Below are 16,163 nucleotides of genomic sequence, written 5' to 3' on the forward strand. Positions count from 1 at the left end.
ACGTTGCAAAGGTACTACGATTACACACTCACATGAAAACTAACAATGGCATGTTGCAAACTAAACCTAGCATGCCTTAGGAGATTGAAAAGAACAACTCATACAAGCATTCCACATTCGGATTGACTAACAAAGGTTGGTCCTAATAATGCTCCCACATATTGAACTAAGTTGCACCTTCCCCATAGTATCCTCCAGTTGACGGCGGCGGTGGCGGTGGCGGTCGAGAAGGAGGCCCGTGCTTCTTATGGTATGGGCACTGGCAGTACAGATTATTGCATAGTGCCTCCTCTACATCATTGCTGTTGTCGTCGTCCGACTTATCCCTGTTACCACTTCCAGGGCCATACTCTAGGTCAAAGATGCGACCCTGTAGATATGTGATGTACTGTTGATGGGGATAGATAGGAGGAGGGTTGACCCATCTAGTGAAGCCACAGTTATCTGGACAGCTTGAATCCTGAAAACCCATCTACCAATAAGTACTACTACAAACCAAATGCAAATCTAAAAAAGGAGAGAGTTCAAAGGAAATACAAATCCTCGTGGGCATCTGAAGAAACGACGGCCTCCACCGTCACAGTCGTTGTACATCTGCACAACGCAATCCAAACCGTGGTGGCATTTTGGCCAATCTTCAATGCGCTTGTCATATGATCTAAGAGGTCTCTCACGGGTGAAGTCACTCTTCCTCTCCAAAGGAAATTCCTCTATTGGTTCTTCAAAAGAATCAGGACCCAGAGAACCCTCCCACACAATCGGAGGTCCCTTCCTCACCCCCTTTCCTCTCCCTCCGCTGAAACCCTTTCCACTCGAGGAACCTCCGCTCGATATTTGCTAAAACTAAACCATAAAACAAGTTGTGTGGATGTGGAGCAAGACATGGAGCACTATATATAGAGATGAAGGCAGGTTCACCATGAATGCTACTTGACAAAAAACTTGTGTGCGTACTCATTTATTGAATCTGCAAAGGCTAGATGCTTCATCTGAAAAGCCTACAACCATGACTAGTCATTTCATCTGAAAAGGCTACATCTGTGTTTTGTCACTTCATCTAAATGCAGTACATCACTCTGATATTAATTCATCGCGTATACGGATACAATAGTAAACGAATCTAGGCTTTTCAGTAAGTTTTCAAATAGACTTTTTACTGACTGCAACAGTACTTATAGCCCTTTCAGTGACTACAATAGCACAAGTAGCCTTTTCAGTGATACAAACAGTAGCACTACAGTCCTAGGATAGTTAACGAAGTACAGGGCATAAGACCATCTAAAATAAAAGCATAGTGCATTACAACATAATAAAAAAAGTCCAGGGAATAAGTTCATCTGAAATAAAAGTAGAGTGCATTACAACATAGTAAAAAAAGTCCAGTGCTACACGACATCGCTCATGAATAAACTAAATATCTACTGAGTGCAACGAGGCCACTTTCCATTCCTCTGGGCATCGGGATTCTCCTCCATCGCTGTCTTCGCTCGACGCACACGCTCAAGCTTCTTCTCCCTCTCTGCCCTGTACGCAGCAACACGCCTCCTTTCCTCCTCTTCCTTATGCTCCTTTTCTATAGCCTCCTATCTGCATCTCTGCTCAAACCTCTCCTTAACCTCTGCATCCCACTGCTTCAGGCCTTCTAGATGCTGCTTGTCCAACTCCTTGATCTCAGTGTCAATCCACTGCTCAAAGTCACACAGTGGTGGAACGGTCTGCAAGAAAAACAAATTGTTACAAAACAAATAAATAAGCAATACTTAATATCACAAGAAAATTAATTAACACACAATAAAAATTCCTCACAATCGATGCACGGCGCTGTTGCTTTGTAGGTTCCCATGCATAATTGGGACACATCCAGTACCTCTGTCTATATGTTTCCTCATCTTCAGAGATGTCTACCTTGCAAGGATCACCACAAAAGCACATGGGTCAAGGAACACCTTCAGGGAGAGGCTTTAGGTCATAGGAATTTGCCCTCTGGCGACCATAGCTACAATTGAAAGAATTTAGTCATATTAACGGAGAACCAAACCTAAACCTAGGGTTTTCTATTTGTTGCACAAATAATGAATAAACATTGGGATTACCTTGGAATACGAGCTTTACCATGCCTTGGCATCCTAACATTACGTAGAAAAAAAATCAATCCAAAGTACCTTGCAACGAATGTAAAGCTACTAACACTAAATCACCATACCTCCTAAATAAGCTTTTCATTACAAACCCTAAGCAAATTTGAATCCCAACAAACACAAAATTTAACTCAATGATTATAAACCAGAACATATACAACAACAACAACTACCATACATTTGGGTCATTCAATCATTTGAACCACCATACATTGCACGAATGACATGAACATGAACCAAACCTATAATGCCAAGTTAAAAAAAACACAAACAACCAAATCTAAATGGATGAAATGAAAGAGGGGAAAGAGGAGTACCTTAGCAAAATGTCAAAACCCTCGATCTGGCCTCCCAAGAGCTGGATTTAGGATTTAGGGTTCGTGGGAAGAGAGGAAGTGGGAAATGGTCACCTGTTGGTTCTGAATGGAGGGAGGAGGAAGAAGGGGGTCGTGGCGCGGCCTCAACTGACCGAACCTTGGCATTGAGTCGGGCCACGCCGAGGTTAGCGTCTCGGCATTATCTGATCGCACGCCGGCCTCTTGGCCCACGAAACGTTGTTGGGCCACCTGGGCCACGCGTCGAATGGTGCCAAGAGCTCAGCGTGACTCCCCACCACGCCAAAGTTAGGCATGTGGCGTTGGCTGACACGACACCGACATACTGGGCCCCATGCGCCAGCCCTAGAGTCGTCGGTGACATGGCAAGGACTCGGCGTCGTGTCAGTCGACGCCGACCTTCATACCTCGGTGTGATTTCCTAAGACGCTTAAAAATGGTCTATTTGTAGCAAAAGTTTTGGCAGGGGTATTTTTGTAAAAAATGTTTTAAAAAGGGACCAAAATGCAAAAATTTCACCTCGCTCCGTGGCCCTCGCTCCGTCCAATTTCCGTCCGCCCCTCCAAGCCATCCCTCAGCTCCATCGGTCTGCCTCCGACCGCCCCACGCCTTCCGCCGATGCATTGCCCCACCCCGCGCTTCGTGTTCTTCCATTGATCCCTCCGCTCCAACGCCCACTCCGTGCCCTTCCTCCCCACCCAATTCACGGCTCTAGCATCGTTCTACGCGTGGTGTGCCGCCGCTGCAGATGGTGGGGTCATGGCCTCAGAGGGCGCCACCATGGTGGCGGAGGTGGAGGAGGACCCCAACACGGGAACCGACGTTGCCAGGGGCGCCGCAACCTCCACGCGTCCGCCCTACTCGCTCATCTCCGCGGACAATGTGCAGAAGGCGATGCGTGCGGTGCTCTAGCTTCCCCGCACCCAATCCCATCCACGAGCGGCGTCCTCGCCCATCCTACCACCTTCCGTGCCGAGTCTCTTCACCAATCAATTACGCCCAATCAATTACGCTCCTGGAGCAGATGCGCCTCCACATGGCCACCGACACCGGCAAGGATCTCACAAAGAAGGTTGGCCTTGTCTACCAGCTTAACATTGCCCCCAAGGTCAGCCACCCCTCCTCCACCTCTCCCTCCTCCCCATCTCAAATCTGCTGTGAATCTCTCCTCTTTTACTTCACAATATTGCGTGAAACCCCTGCCAGATCGACGGGCTTCCTGATTCGTGAATTCATGTGTGGCGCTGTGCATTGTAGAAGCTCGACGTTGACAAGGAGATCTTTGTGGGTGACCGTAAGAAGGGCGAGGTCACCAAAGGTCTATCCTTTTGCGTTGTCCTTTGCCAGATCAGTATTCTGAAAGATTTGATTCTGATGTGTACGTCTGTACCAGGGGAAGCTAGATGCTACCATCTCCTTCACTGACAACGATTTCCTTGTAATCACCAGCGGCAAGACGAACCCGCAGATTGCGTTTATTTGGTTAGGGGAACAAAAAAACATGCCATTGCTTTTTCATTCTGGTTCAGGATATTTGGGAATTGGGAGTTTTTTGCTGATGATTTCTATTGCTGTGCAGAGGAGCTATTAAGATCAAGGGGAGCATAAGCGCCGCGCAAAAGTTCACCCCTGACATATTCCCCTAGCCACCGAAGCTATAGGAGGTCATATTGTATTATTTGGTCATGTTTGGATAATAAGGTTTGTAGGCTTCAACCGCTGTGTACCTGATAGGATGAGTGGTATTGAACAACACACGATCATCTAATCTTTATCAGTGGAATTTGGATAATGCCTTGGTTAATCTATCACTTAAACAATACTACACAATTTTAAGCTATTCTGTATATGTGCTGTTTTTTTTTCTCTCTGCATTATTCTTCTTTAGCTGATTTATTTCTTTTTTTTTCTTCGCTCCTGCCAACAGCACATGACAACGAGGGGGCCAAAGTTGGCTGCAATGTGTGAAGCCATGGAGCTCCATAGCTTGGGTCCAAGGAGGGCGATCTTCTCTGCGTGGATCCATGGAGGGCGGTCTCCTCTGCCTGGATCCACGTCAGAGGCGTCCAGCGAGCGCTGCCTGCCCCCGTCTCCATGGAACAGTAAGGGAAATGATGTGGGTGTAACACCCTAGGTGTTTGGCTCCCACAAAATTGCATTTCATTTTATAAACATGTGCATCATCTATCTCATCATGCCATTGTTACTGAAACATGTATATGCAACATTCTCAATTATGTTTGTTTCATACTTGATTGCTTGTGAATGATAGTTAGTGAAACATGTGAATGCAATATGAGTTTCTCATACCTTGAAACATGGCAACATGGTAGTGTGATATGACAAGTTTAAAATTGCAACAAAGTCATGAAACATGTGAAACATGGATTTGCAACATTAGGAAATTTGAGTGTTTTGTTGTTTTATCACATGTGATACTTAGAAGTTGGTGTAGCACTTGTGTAGAGTGGTTAATTATGGTCTAATACACCTTAACTACACTTAGGGTAATTGATGGGACATTGTTCATGTGGACCAAAATGACTAAATTGCCCTCTAGGTGGAGGTTTGACTTTAGGATGACCTATAGAGTGACTCTGTTTGACTGATTAAAAAGTCCAACCTAGAGACCTTGCATGGATGTGCACCCTTTACCAAAGTTGTAGCCAGTTTCTGTAATGTCCCACCTCTATAAGGCCAGGTCCGCTTACATTTGGCAGCTTTTCTAGGACATAGACTGCCCTTACAGACCCACACAAGTCTTTTCTGCGCACTTTATCCTCACTCATGCGCACCCGGGAAGGACTTCTTGGTCGGTCACCCATCCTGAAATTGCTCTAGACCAAGCACGCTTAACCTCAGAGTTCTTTAGAGATGGGCTTCCAGAAAAGAAGTTGCAACTTGTTGGTATGAGTATCCTATTAATCCTGTTAAGCCCTGGGTCGGGATGTTACATCCTCACCCCCTTAAGAGACCGACGTCCTCGTTGGTCAATCCCAAGCCAGGAACGTCCTCTCTTGGCCACATCCGTGTATCTAGTGCCAGCGCATGTGCCATGCTATGTGACCACTCTAGGACCACCCTAGTCATGCGCACCATGCCTACGCAACTACGACACACGCGCCTATGAAATCATGAGAGTCGGCTCTGATACCATTCTATAATGTCCTGCCTCTACAAGGCCGGGCCTGCTTACATCTGGTAGCTTTTCTAGGACATAGACTGCCCTCACAGACCCACACAAGTCTTTTCTACGCATTTTATTCTCACTCATGCGCACCCGGGAAGGACTTTCCAGTCGGTCACCCATCCTGAAATTGCTCTAGACCAAGCACGCTTAACCTTAGAGTTCTTTAGAGATGGGCTTCTAGAAAAAAAGTTGCAACTTGTTGGTATGAGTATCCTATTAATCCTGTTAAGCCCTGGGCCGGGATGTTATATCTGTAACAGAACTGACCAAATTATAAGAACATAAGTACAAAAACAATCACCAAAGTGATTAAATTCCTGTACTTAAGCTCCCATAATCCCGATAGTCCAGAAATCATGAAGGACTTCAAACAACTCCCGACATACAAACCAAGACCATAGTGATTCAACACAACACATCATTCATTACAACATTTCACAAGTGGCATCCGGATTACATCTATCAGAGTTCAAATAAAATATTACAAACCTAGTTCAAATTTGCGAAAGCAACATAGTTTAGTACATAACTTCATAGTTTCAAATACATTGCCAGATCTTAGTCATGTCCCACCAAAAGCATCTTTAGGTACGAGAACTAGGAGAGACCGCGCCCAACGGTCTAGTCTTCATCCCCAGCCGGGAGAAGGAAATACTTGCAGCAGCCAAAGTAGAACTGGTCATCTGCAACAGGTGGGAGACAAACCCTGAGTATGAGAAGGTACTCAGCTAGGCTTACCCATCAAAACTAGAAATAAAGGACACCAAGGGTCATGCAAGGCTTATGAGGTGGGCTAGCTTGGCGCAGTTGCATAAAAGAGCTTATGAATATAGTGACCAATTTAAAATTAGCATCAAGTTTATCATCATTTACCTGTCCACTAGATTAGCACCTGTACTAGAGCACTCACTTATTAGGAGCAAACAATATTAACCATAGCAGGTATAATAAGGCTGTCATCATCATACCATCCTTCCTGAACCATTATGTTATTTAGTGTATCTACTTTGGAGATAAGCCCGTCAAGTTCTCACTAACCGGTGAGAGACGACGACTCGAATCGAATTACAACTCAGCTGAGGGGGTATTCCTAACTCTCACCCTGGCATACTTTGCAAGGGTAGCCATAGGTCACCTTTGGTACAACTCAGGAACCAAATTCTTGGGTTCGGTCTACGCCAGCACTCTCAGGGATTACCCTTCTGCCAGGACAATCTGGACCTTTAAATCACCTGCCCTTGGACTCATGCCTACGGCTCCCTTCCGAGGCATACTTTATACTTATCGACTCTCGGCCTGAGTTGAGCTACTCGGCTTCGTGGTCGATCTCCAGACCCGGCCAACTAAGAGAGAGGCATGCGTTCAACATGAATAGGAAAGGCTCCAAGATTCGGTCCTTAAGAGACATAGACGGAGTCACTACAAACCAGCAAGTCTCCGCCCGGTCTTCAATTCAAATTAAGACAGGTTCTTTTCCACGATAGCAAATATAGCCAACCGTGCCATATGTATATCCCTATAGCTCGCAGGTGATAGGAAATCACCTAACTTCTACCGCGTTTAAGTAGGGCTAAGCACTACATGAGGCTGAGCTACATAGGATTCAGGGTATCAATACCTGGACAAGGATTGGATAACCAATGCAGCAAGTGTTTGCATCCAACACCTAAACTTAATGCAACAATATATATGTAACAATAATACTTTAATTGCATTTTAGAAGTTAAGAGGCTTAATATGCTCCGGGGCTTGCCTTTCACAAAGTTGCACGGACGGTGATACGGGCACTCAACGGCGACCTCGTCTGGCACTTCTCCCGAGGGCTACACCTCCTGAACCTCTGGTGTTGGCTGCTGCTGCTCCCCGCTCGGTTCCTTGAATTCTAGCAGTGTCACTCCTTTTGGTACACCTATTGCATGCAGATGCACAAGATAAATATCATGGATGCATCAGGAATGACATGATGCTCATGATGAATGGACAACAGTAAGTATTTAACAAAAACATCACTGGACACTTGTTTACCGATTAAGAATAGCTCTATTCAAATCACTTTAAAACATGTATCTAACTTACTCGAAGAACAAGATCCACTTACCCAACTTGCATAACCTAAGATAAAGATGCTCATCTTCAGTTAAAGGCCTAACATCTAGGAATATTACCACAAGCTTAGGAATAGTAAAGGCATACTTAAATCAAAAGTTAAGGTTTCATATGCAAACGAGCAGTTCCTTAATTCAATCACAACAAGAGTTCTACCAATTCAAATGACTTGCAAGAGGACATTCTGGAAAGCTTATGAAATTCTCTACAAATCATTTATAAACATCAAAGCATGATTCTTACGTTAACCAAATCGAATTTAAGTAAACATAGAATCTGTCCAGAAATGGCAGGTTTACTAAATTAAATATTTAGTGATGATGCAAAAGAATAATTGGATCAAACCAAGTTTACCAACTTGTTGTGCATACCAGAGGAACATCAGAAAGTATAGTGCCAACTTCTAAATAAATTATTTAATGTCCTTTTCTAATTTATTTAGTTAATTAGGTGATTAAAGCAACATATAGTAAAACTGTACAGAAAAATCTACAAAACTTACAGTAGCTACCTCATGCTTCACATAGACTACCATAAAAATTTCAAAGCAATTGGACAAGCAGAACCTGTTGTATAAAAAATAACAGATGGCAGGTCTATTTCTAGCATAATTAGGAAACCCTATTGAAAACTGTCAAACAACATATTTCACATTTTTCCTAGTATCATTCTAGCATAAGAATAGCACTCACCAAATTTTACCTTTACTGGATCTATAGAAAAATTATGAAAATTCACACAAGATCCATCCATGCAAACAAGAGAATTACATAACTCCTACATACAGTGTCCAAAGTGTATGAAAATTTAACTACAAGCTATTCATAATATGAGCAGTACACCATAAAAATTTCATGCCATTTGGAGCTACACAGAAAAAGATATAATTACCCCTATTTCTCACATGATTAAAAGAGATAATTAGCAACACTTTTTTCATAATAGAACATGGCATAAATTATATTTTTAATATAAACTAGACATTACTAGGAACTCAACAAAATTGGAACCACATCATTTGGATCTACCAACCAAGAGATATGCATTTTTGAATTTGTACCCAAATCTATGAAAAAGAATAAAACAAAACAAATTTAGAAACCCTAACCAACTACTGGGCCGGCTCGAAAAACCACTGCGGCCCACGATGTGCGCGCCCGCACACGCCAGCGTAGCCCAGAAACACAGCGTGGCCCACTCACGCGCGCGGCCCGTGGTCGGCTCCCGCCCGCGCGCGGCTGCTGACAAGCGGGCCCCGCTAGTCAGAGAGAAAACAAGGGAAGAAAGAATTGCGACGGCGGTAGCTCACCGCCGGTGGTAGCTCCAGCGAGGCCATGGGTACCAGCGTGTTCACCTCACCCGTGCGCACCTTGGGGTACATTAATTGCAGCAATTGCGGTGGCTAGGGGGAATGGCGGCGACCATGGCGGCACACGGTCGCGGGTTGTCCACCTCCGGCGAGCCGACGGCATCACGACCCTAATGGTCTACCCTATGAGCATCAGGATCACTAACTAGACCTAAAGCAAGGGAAAGAGGGGGGCAGTAAGAGGCTCGAGCGGCACAGCCACGTGCGAGCTCGGCCGGTGGCGGACATGGCGACCCAGTGGAGCCGCCTTCACGGTGAGCCCTACCTGAGGCGAGGACGTGGTTTCGGTGAGGTCAAGGACGTGGAGGGGCTCACAATGGTGCTATGGTTCAGGGGAATTAAACAATGGCGCTCAGTTTAGGGTGATTTGGCTCGGCGGCGGCCACGGGCTTCCCAGTCACCACGCTCGTGTGGAAGAGGACGACAGAGAGGGAAATGGCGAGAGGAAGAGGGAGTGAGCGACGCATTGGCTTGGCTTTCACCTGGGAGCATGGGCGCACGACATGGAGGTGCTAGCTGGGCATGCACACCATGTAGTGGCCAGTCTCTGAATCAATCAGCCACGACGTTCACTGAACGTTTTCTGAAACGACTGAATCGGGGTCCGGTGGCACGACTGACAGTGCCATTTCATCGCCTCATAGCTCGTAATCTAGCCCAAGTTAGCGGTAGGTAGTAACAGCAAATTTGTAGAGCGACAGTAGTACTACAACATTGTCAATTGGGGCTTGGACTAATTCGGTCTGGATTGGGAGATACAAGGTCGCAAAGAGGGGCTCATGAAACTGTAAGTCAGGACTTGACTGAAAAAAATTTCTAAGTCTAAAATTAGCAGGGAAACCTAACCTGTGGGCCCTGTTTGAGCATGTTCTAGCCATTTTCATGAGATGGTCATATTGAGACTTTTGTTCCTTGATAAATTGGCTACAACTTTGGTAAAGGGTCCACACTTGCGGCCATATAGAGCTTCAAAAGGAGCCATCTTGATACTCTCTTGATAACTGTTGTTATAAGAGAATTCAGCGAGAGGCAACCATTCCTCCCAAGAGCCTTTGCAAGAGATAAGACAAGCTCTAAGCATGTCTTCCAGAATTTGATTAACATGCTCAGTCTATCCCAACGTTTGCAGATGATAGGTAGAACTGCGGATTAGATGAGTGCCAAGATTCTGATGTAAGCATTCCCAAAAGCGAGCCGTGAATTACGGTCCTCTATCTGAAACAATGGATTTGGGTACACCATGGAGACGTACCACTTGTTGAAAATAAATATCAGCATAATTATGAGGGTGATAGGTAGACTTGACCAGAATAAAGTAAGTGGATTTGGTTAGATGATCTACGATAACCCAGATCGAATCACAACCCTTTTTGGTAGTGGGTAACCCAACAATGAAATCCATAACAATTTCTTCCCACTTCCAGCCAGGAATAGAGAGTGGCTGCAATAACCCGGGCCTCATGTGAATAGCCTTGACTCTGCAACAGTTATCACACCTTGCCATGTAGGCTGTGATTTCTTTCTTCATCTTGGTCCACCAACAATACGGCCTAAGATCTTGATACATTTTACTACTACCAGGATGGATGGACAATTTAGAAGAATGGGCTTCAGCCATAATTTGATTTCTAAGTTCTTTGTCTTTGGGTACTACAAGCCTATCATTAAACCAGAGAATTCCTTTGTCATCGACCCTAAAGTGCTTGGTCTCCTGCTCTTTCATCTTCCGCTTGATGTGAAACACACCCACATCAGTCTTCTAGAGTTCGATAATTTGACTTCTAAGAGAGCAATCCACAATGATATTGTGGAGTACTATAGGATGAAGGAGGTGTGCCAGATGAAAGTCTTTACTAACTAAGGAATTGCAATGGGCCTTTCTGCTTAAGGCATCAGCAACCATATTTGCCTTGCCAGGATGGTAGTGCACTTGAAGGTTGTAGTCTTTGATTAATTCTAACCATCGTAATTGATGCATGTTCAACTCGGGTTGAGTAAAGATATACTTGAGACTTTTATGGTCAGTATAAATGTTGCACACATTACCTAGCAAGTAATGTCTCCAAATCTTTAGGGCATGAACAACCACGGCTAGCTCTAAGTCATGGGTAGGATAATTGAATTCATGCTTTCGAAGCTGGCACGAAGCATAAGCAATGACTCGGCCCTCCTGCATAAGAACACACCCCAGACTAATGCCACATGCATCACAATAGACATCAAAAGTCTTCTCGATGTCAGGTTATGCCAATACAGGAGCAGAAGTTAGTAAGGTCCGCAAAGTGTGGAAAGCCTCTTCACACTTCGGAGTCCACATAAACTTCTCATCCTTTTGAAGTAGTCGAGTCATGGGCTTGGTGATTTTAGAGAAATCTAGGATGAAACGACGATAATAGCCAGCCAAACCCAGGAAACTTCGGACTTCTATGACCATAGTAGGTGCCTTCCAATCTAGGACTTCTTGCACCTTAGTAGAGTCAACCGAAATTCCATCTCCAGATAACACATGACCTAGAAAAGGTACCTTGTTCAACCAGAATTCACACTTGCTGAACTTAGCATAAAGCTGGTTGTCACGTAATCGAGTTAAAACAATTCTCAGATGTTTCACATGCTCTTCTTCATTCTGAGAATATACAAGGATATCATCTATGAACACGACGACGAACTTGTCCAATTCCGGCATGAATACCGAATTCATTAGGTACATAAAGTGTGCCGGAGCATTTGTCAACCTAAAGGACATGACAAGATATTCGAACAAGCCATAATGAGTAGAGAAAGCTGTCTTAGGTATATCTTCAGGACGAATTTTGATCTAATGGTAGCCAGACCTCAAATCAACCTTGGAGAATACCTTAGCTTTGGAGAGTTGATCAAACAGAATATCGATGCGAGGAAGAGGGTATTTGTTCTTGATAGTAATAGCATTGAGGGGGCGATAATCCACGCACATGCGTAAAGACTCATCCTTCTTCTTCACAAAGATAGCCGGACAACCCCAAGGAGAAGAACTAGGCCGAATCAAACCTTTCTTTAATAGCTCATTCAACTGAATCTTCAGCTTAGCCAACTCATTGGGCGGCATTCTATAGGGCCTTCGAGAAATAGGAGCCGTACCCAGAATGAGTTCTATATTGAATTCTACTTCACGGTCTGGAGGTAATCCAGGCAAGTCATCAGGGAAGACATCTGGAAACTCACAGACAACCGGTATATCCTCAATGGCTTTGGCTAGGGTAGAATTGGCTGTATTGTGGATAGCGATATCACGAGGCAACTGCACTAGAAAACCCTTCTTATCCACAGGATCTCTCAACATTACCACATGGGTTGATGTATCGATCAACACTCCATTCCCGCTCATCCACTTCATCCCTAGGATTACATCGATTCCTACCCCTGGCAGAACTATAAGATCCGCAAGGAACTCTCGATCCCCGATCTCAATCTTTACATCTTTAACTACTTGGTTAGTCATGATATTATTTCCAGCAGCACTAATACAATAACCACCCTTAACAATTGTAATCACATTCATATTATGCTCAGATGCAAAAGTAGAACTCACAAAGGAATGTGAATCACACGAATCAAGGAGCACAACTGCAGGGTGATCATTAACAAGAAACTTACCATTGGTGACCACTTCACCAACAGGAATTTCCTCCATAGTAGTGTAGTGAACACGCCCCTGATGGATGTTTCCCTGAGCATTCTGCTTGGGATGATAGGGACAATTATTAGCCTAGTGACCAGGCTTGTTACAGTTCTAGCATGGCCTGTTAGATGGTGGGGCATTGGAGCTGCCCTGCCCAGAGGTATTCTTTGACAAGGAAACTGTGTACCCCTTGTGGAAACCAGTTTTAGCTTGATTCTTCTTCTAAGGTGGGCAGTACCGGACATTAGCATTAGGTGGATGATATTGGGTTTTGGATACCACTGGTGCCTTAGACTAAGAAGCACCTGCCTCAAAGTTTCTTTTACGGGTCTTGGAAGCAGCATATACCTTATCATTATTCCCCTGAGTCAGGGTGTCACTGATAAACTCATTGAAGGTGACACACTTACAGTTGCCCATAGACTTCATCAGTTTAGGGGAAAGTCCCCTCTTGAAACTAGCTATATTTTTGGCATCAGTATCAACAAACTCAGGAGCATACCTCGCCAGGTTGTTAAATGCCTGGAGGTATTCATTAAGACTCTTGTTGCCTTGAGTTAGCTTCATGAACTCGGTATGCTTGATTGCCATGAGACAAGGAGGGATAAAATGTCCCCTGAAAGCTTCCTAGAACTAGTCCCAAACCACCTCAACATTTGTAGGGAAGGTGGTCCTATGATGGTTCCACCAGATGCCTACAGGGCCTTGGAGCTGGTGTCCTGCATACGAGGCCTTCATACCTTCTGTCAATCGGAGCAATCCAAACCTTTGCTCTATCATACTCAACCATTCATCAGCTTGTAATGGTTCTTCTGCCTCTCTAAAGATAGGAGGCTTTGTGTCCATGAAGTCCTTAAAGCTGCTATACTGGTTTGGCTCGGGTCCCTGGCAGACATGTCGATCATCACGGTTAGCCAGTTAGCGCATAGCCTCAACTAACATGCGCTGACTTTCGATGACTGTCTGCATTAGCTCAGCTGGTGTGGGCGGTGGTGGAGGAGGTGGTTGTTCCTCATCTCCAAGGCTATGACCGCGATGAAGATTTGCAAAATGTATAGCCAATGAGCACTAACGATGTGAAAAATTTTGTAGATGAATTGTATAATTATGCCAAACTGATTCCATTAGAGAGAATTAATTTATACAATCAATAGAGGCACAATCATCCATCACAATCACACAACTCATCGAGCGCATCAATTGACACATTAATGTGTTGAACTTAACCAACACGAGATCTATAGACCGCATAGACGGAATTTATCAAAGGCTCACATACGTGGAGCATAACACGTTTGATAGGTTACATCCAAGCCATAGAGGTTCCAAACTTACATCAAAGATAACATAGGGTTCGATATACATCCCAAAGATTAACTTATTACAAAGCTACTCGTTCATGCATGAGGATCAACAAAAGACTAGCTCTAGCGCATTAGCTAAGTAGTAAGCTAAACTACGCATCGTCCTCGGAGTCAGTGTCGAAGATCTCTCCTCCATCTTCATCACTAGCAGGTTCTAGCTCCTCGTCTTCCTCCTCTTCAGGTGGAACGTCCTTAGGTCCATTAACCTCAATGTCATCATCATCTTCAGTCATGATGACACCAGAGCCCATCTCATCCTCATTGTCATTCTCATCATCAGGGGGTAGGAGAGGGTGAAGCTGATTGTGTAACAGGTGAACCTCCTCATGGAGATGGTCATTGTACTCTTCTGCAGCTGCCAACTGCTGCTCCAGCTCAACCTGTCGCGCTCTCAACGCATTCTCTTCATTCCAGGCTTCATTCCGCTGGTTCAGCACGTGAATCAACATACGTTCACAGTTGTGGTGAGCAACTATCAACTTCTGAACCTCCAGGGTCTCTTGATCCCGTTCCTGCGTTACTTGCTCCAAACGCTGTTGAGCCGCACTCCTCTCAGCAGTCACCCGGGCTAGCTCCGCCCTCAGCCTTTCCTCCTCAGTAGGCTTAGGACGGGGCTCATGAGGAGCTAACTGGTGACGAGGCGCCCTGCCTCCGGTGGACTTGCGAGCAGTGCGTTTCATACGCGCCATCTGTAGCAAAAAGTTGCAACTTAAGGGGAGAATCATTTAAGGGATACGAAATTTAATTAGTCGAGATCATCAAATTTTTAAAGGAGGGAGTAATACAAGAAATGCCATGTATGCTTGAACATGATGCATGCATGATCCGTACATCCTCACAAACCTAGAAAATTTAAAGGCTAGCGAAATATGCGGTGGCATACATACGTTCTCTCGTATACGGTAGCTAGTCGATCTACAATGATACGTTGTTAGTGTACCTGCAGCAAATTTCATTTCAGCCCAATAATTTCCCAAAAAGGCATATAAAGTCAGCAGTAAACTAAATACTTTCATACATACATCCCCCGATGTATATACTCTAGTATCACAGCTACCCGACAGAGATACCCACACTTAAGTACTCTCATAGATACATGATCGAACATGTAAGTATGCGAGCAACCACAACTACTCTCCCCTAGACCGACGGTTGGATGGTCATGCTCTCACAACTCCCACTTACCAGAGCGTAAAGGTATTTTGATCCATACATTACCACCCAAGCGGATGGCATCCATACAATAGCACGCCGTATGGACAACGAAACAGAAACAAGTAGGAACCCCCAAGTTAGTACTTTAATAAGCCACCTAAGAGTCCTTATTTGGGCATAAAGGATATGACCACTGGCAACACTTAGTATTTAATTTAGAATTTTCACAAATACTTTTGTTTTAAATACACAAATGACATGTTTAGTGTCGAATCTTGCTCTGGTAAGTTGATCTTGTTCTTCGTACCTGAGGCGATGGACGTGGTTTTCGGTGAGGTCAAGGACGTGGAGGGGCCTCACAATGGTGCTATGGTTAGGGGAATTAAACAATGGCGCTCAGTTTAGGTGATTTGGCTCGGCGGCGGCCACGGGCTTCCCAGTCACCACGCTCGTGGAAGAGGACGACAGAGAGGGAAATGGCGAGAGTAAGAGGGAGTGAGCGACGCATTGGCTTGGCTTTCACCTGGGAGCATGGGGCGCACGACATGGAGGTGCTAGCTGGGCATGCACACCATGTAGTGGCCAGTCTCTGAATCAATCAGCCACGACGTTCACTGAACGTTTTCTGAAACGACTGAATCGGGGTCCGGTGGCACGACTGACAGTGCCATTTCATCGCCTCATAGCTCGTAATCTAGCCCAAGTTAGCGGTAGGTAGTAACAGCAAATTGTAGAGCGACAGTAGTACTACAACATTGTCAATTGGGGCTTGGACTATTCGGTCTGGATTGGGAGATACAAGGTCGCAAAGAGGGGCTCATGAAACTGTAAGTCAGGACTTGACT

At 44.8% G+C, this 16,163-nt stretch overlaps 2 pseudogenes; one reads left to right on the forward strand and one right to left on the reverse strand.

Moving 5' to 3' along the window:
* Nucleotides 1-16,163, reverse strand: part of LOC136494931 (aluminum-activated malate transporter 1-like) — a 47,372-nt pseudogene that overhangs the window by 11,349 nt on the left and 19,860 nt on the right.
* On the forward strand, nucleotides 3,233-4,134 carry LOC136493804 (sterol carrier protein 2-like; annotated as a pseudogene).

This window comes from Miscanthus floridulus, chromosome 11 (assembly GCF_019320115.1).
Source record: "Miscanthus floridulus cultivar M001 chromosome 11, ASM1932011v1, whole genome shotgun sequence".
Taxonomy (NCBI): domain Eukaryota; kingdom Viridiplantae; phylum Streptophyta; class Magnoliopsida; order Poales; family Poaceae; genus Miscanthus; species Miscanthus floridulus.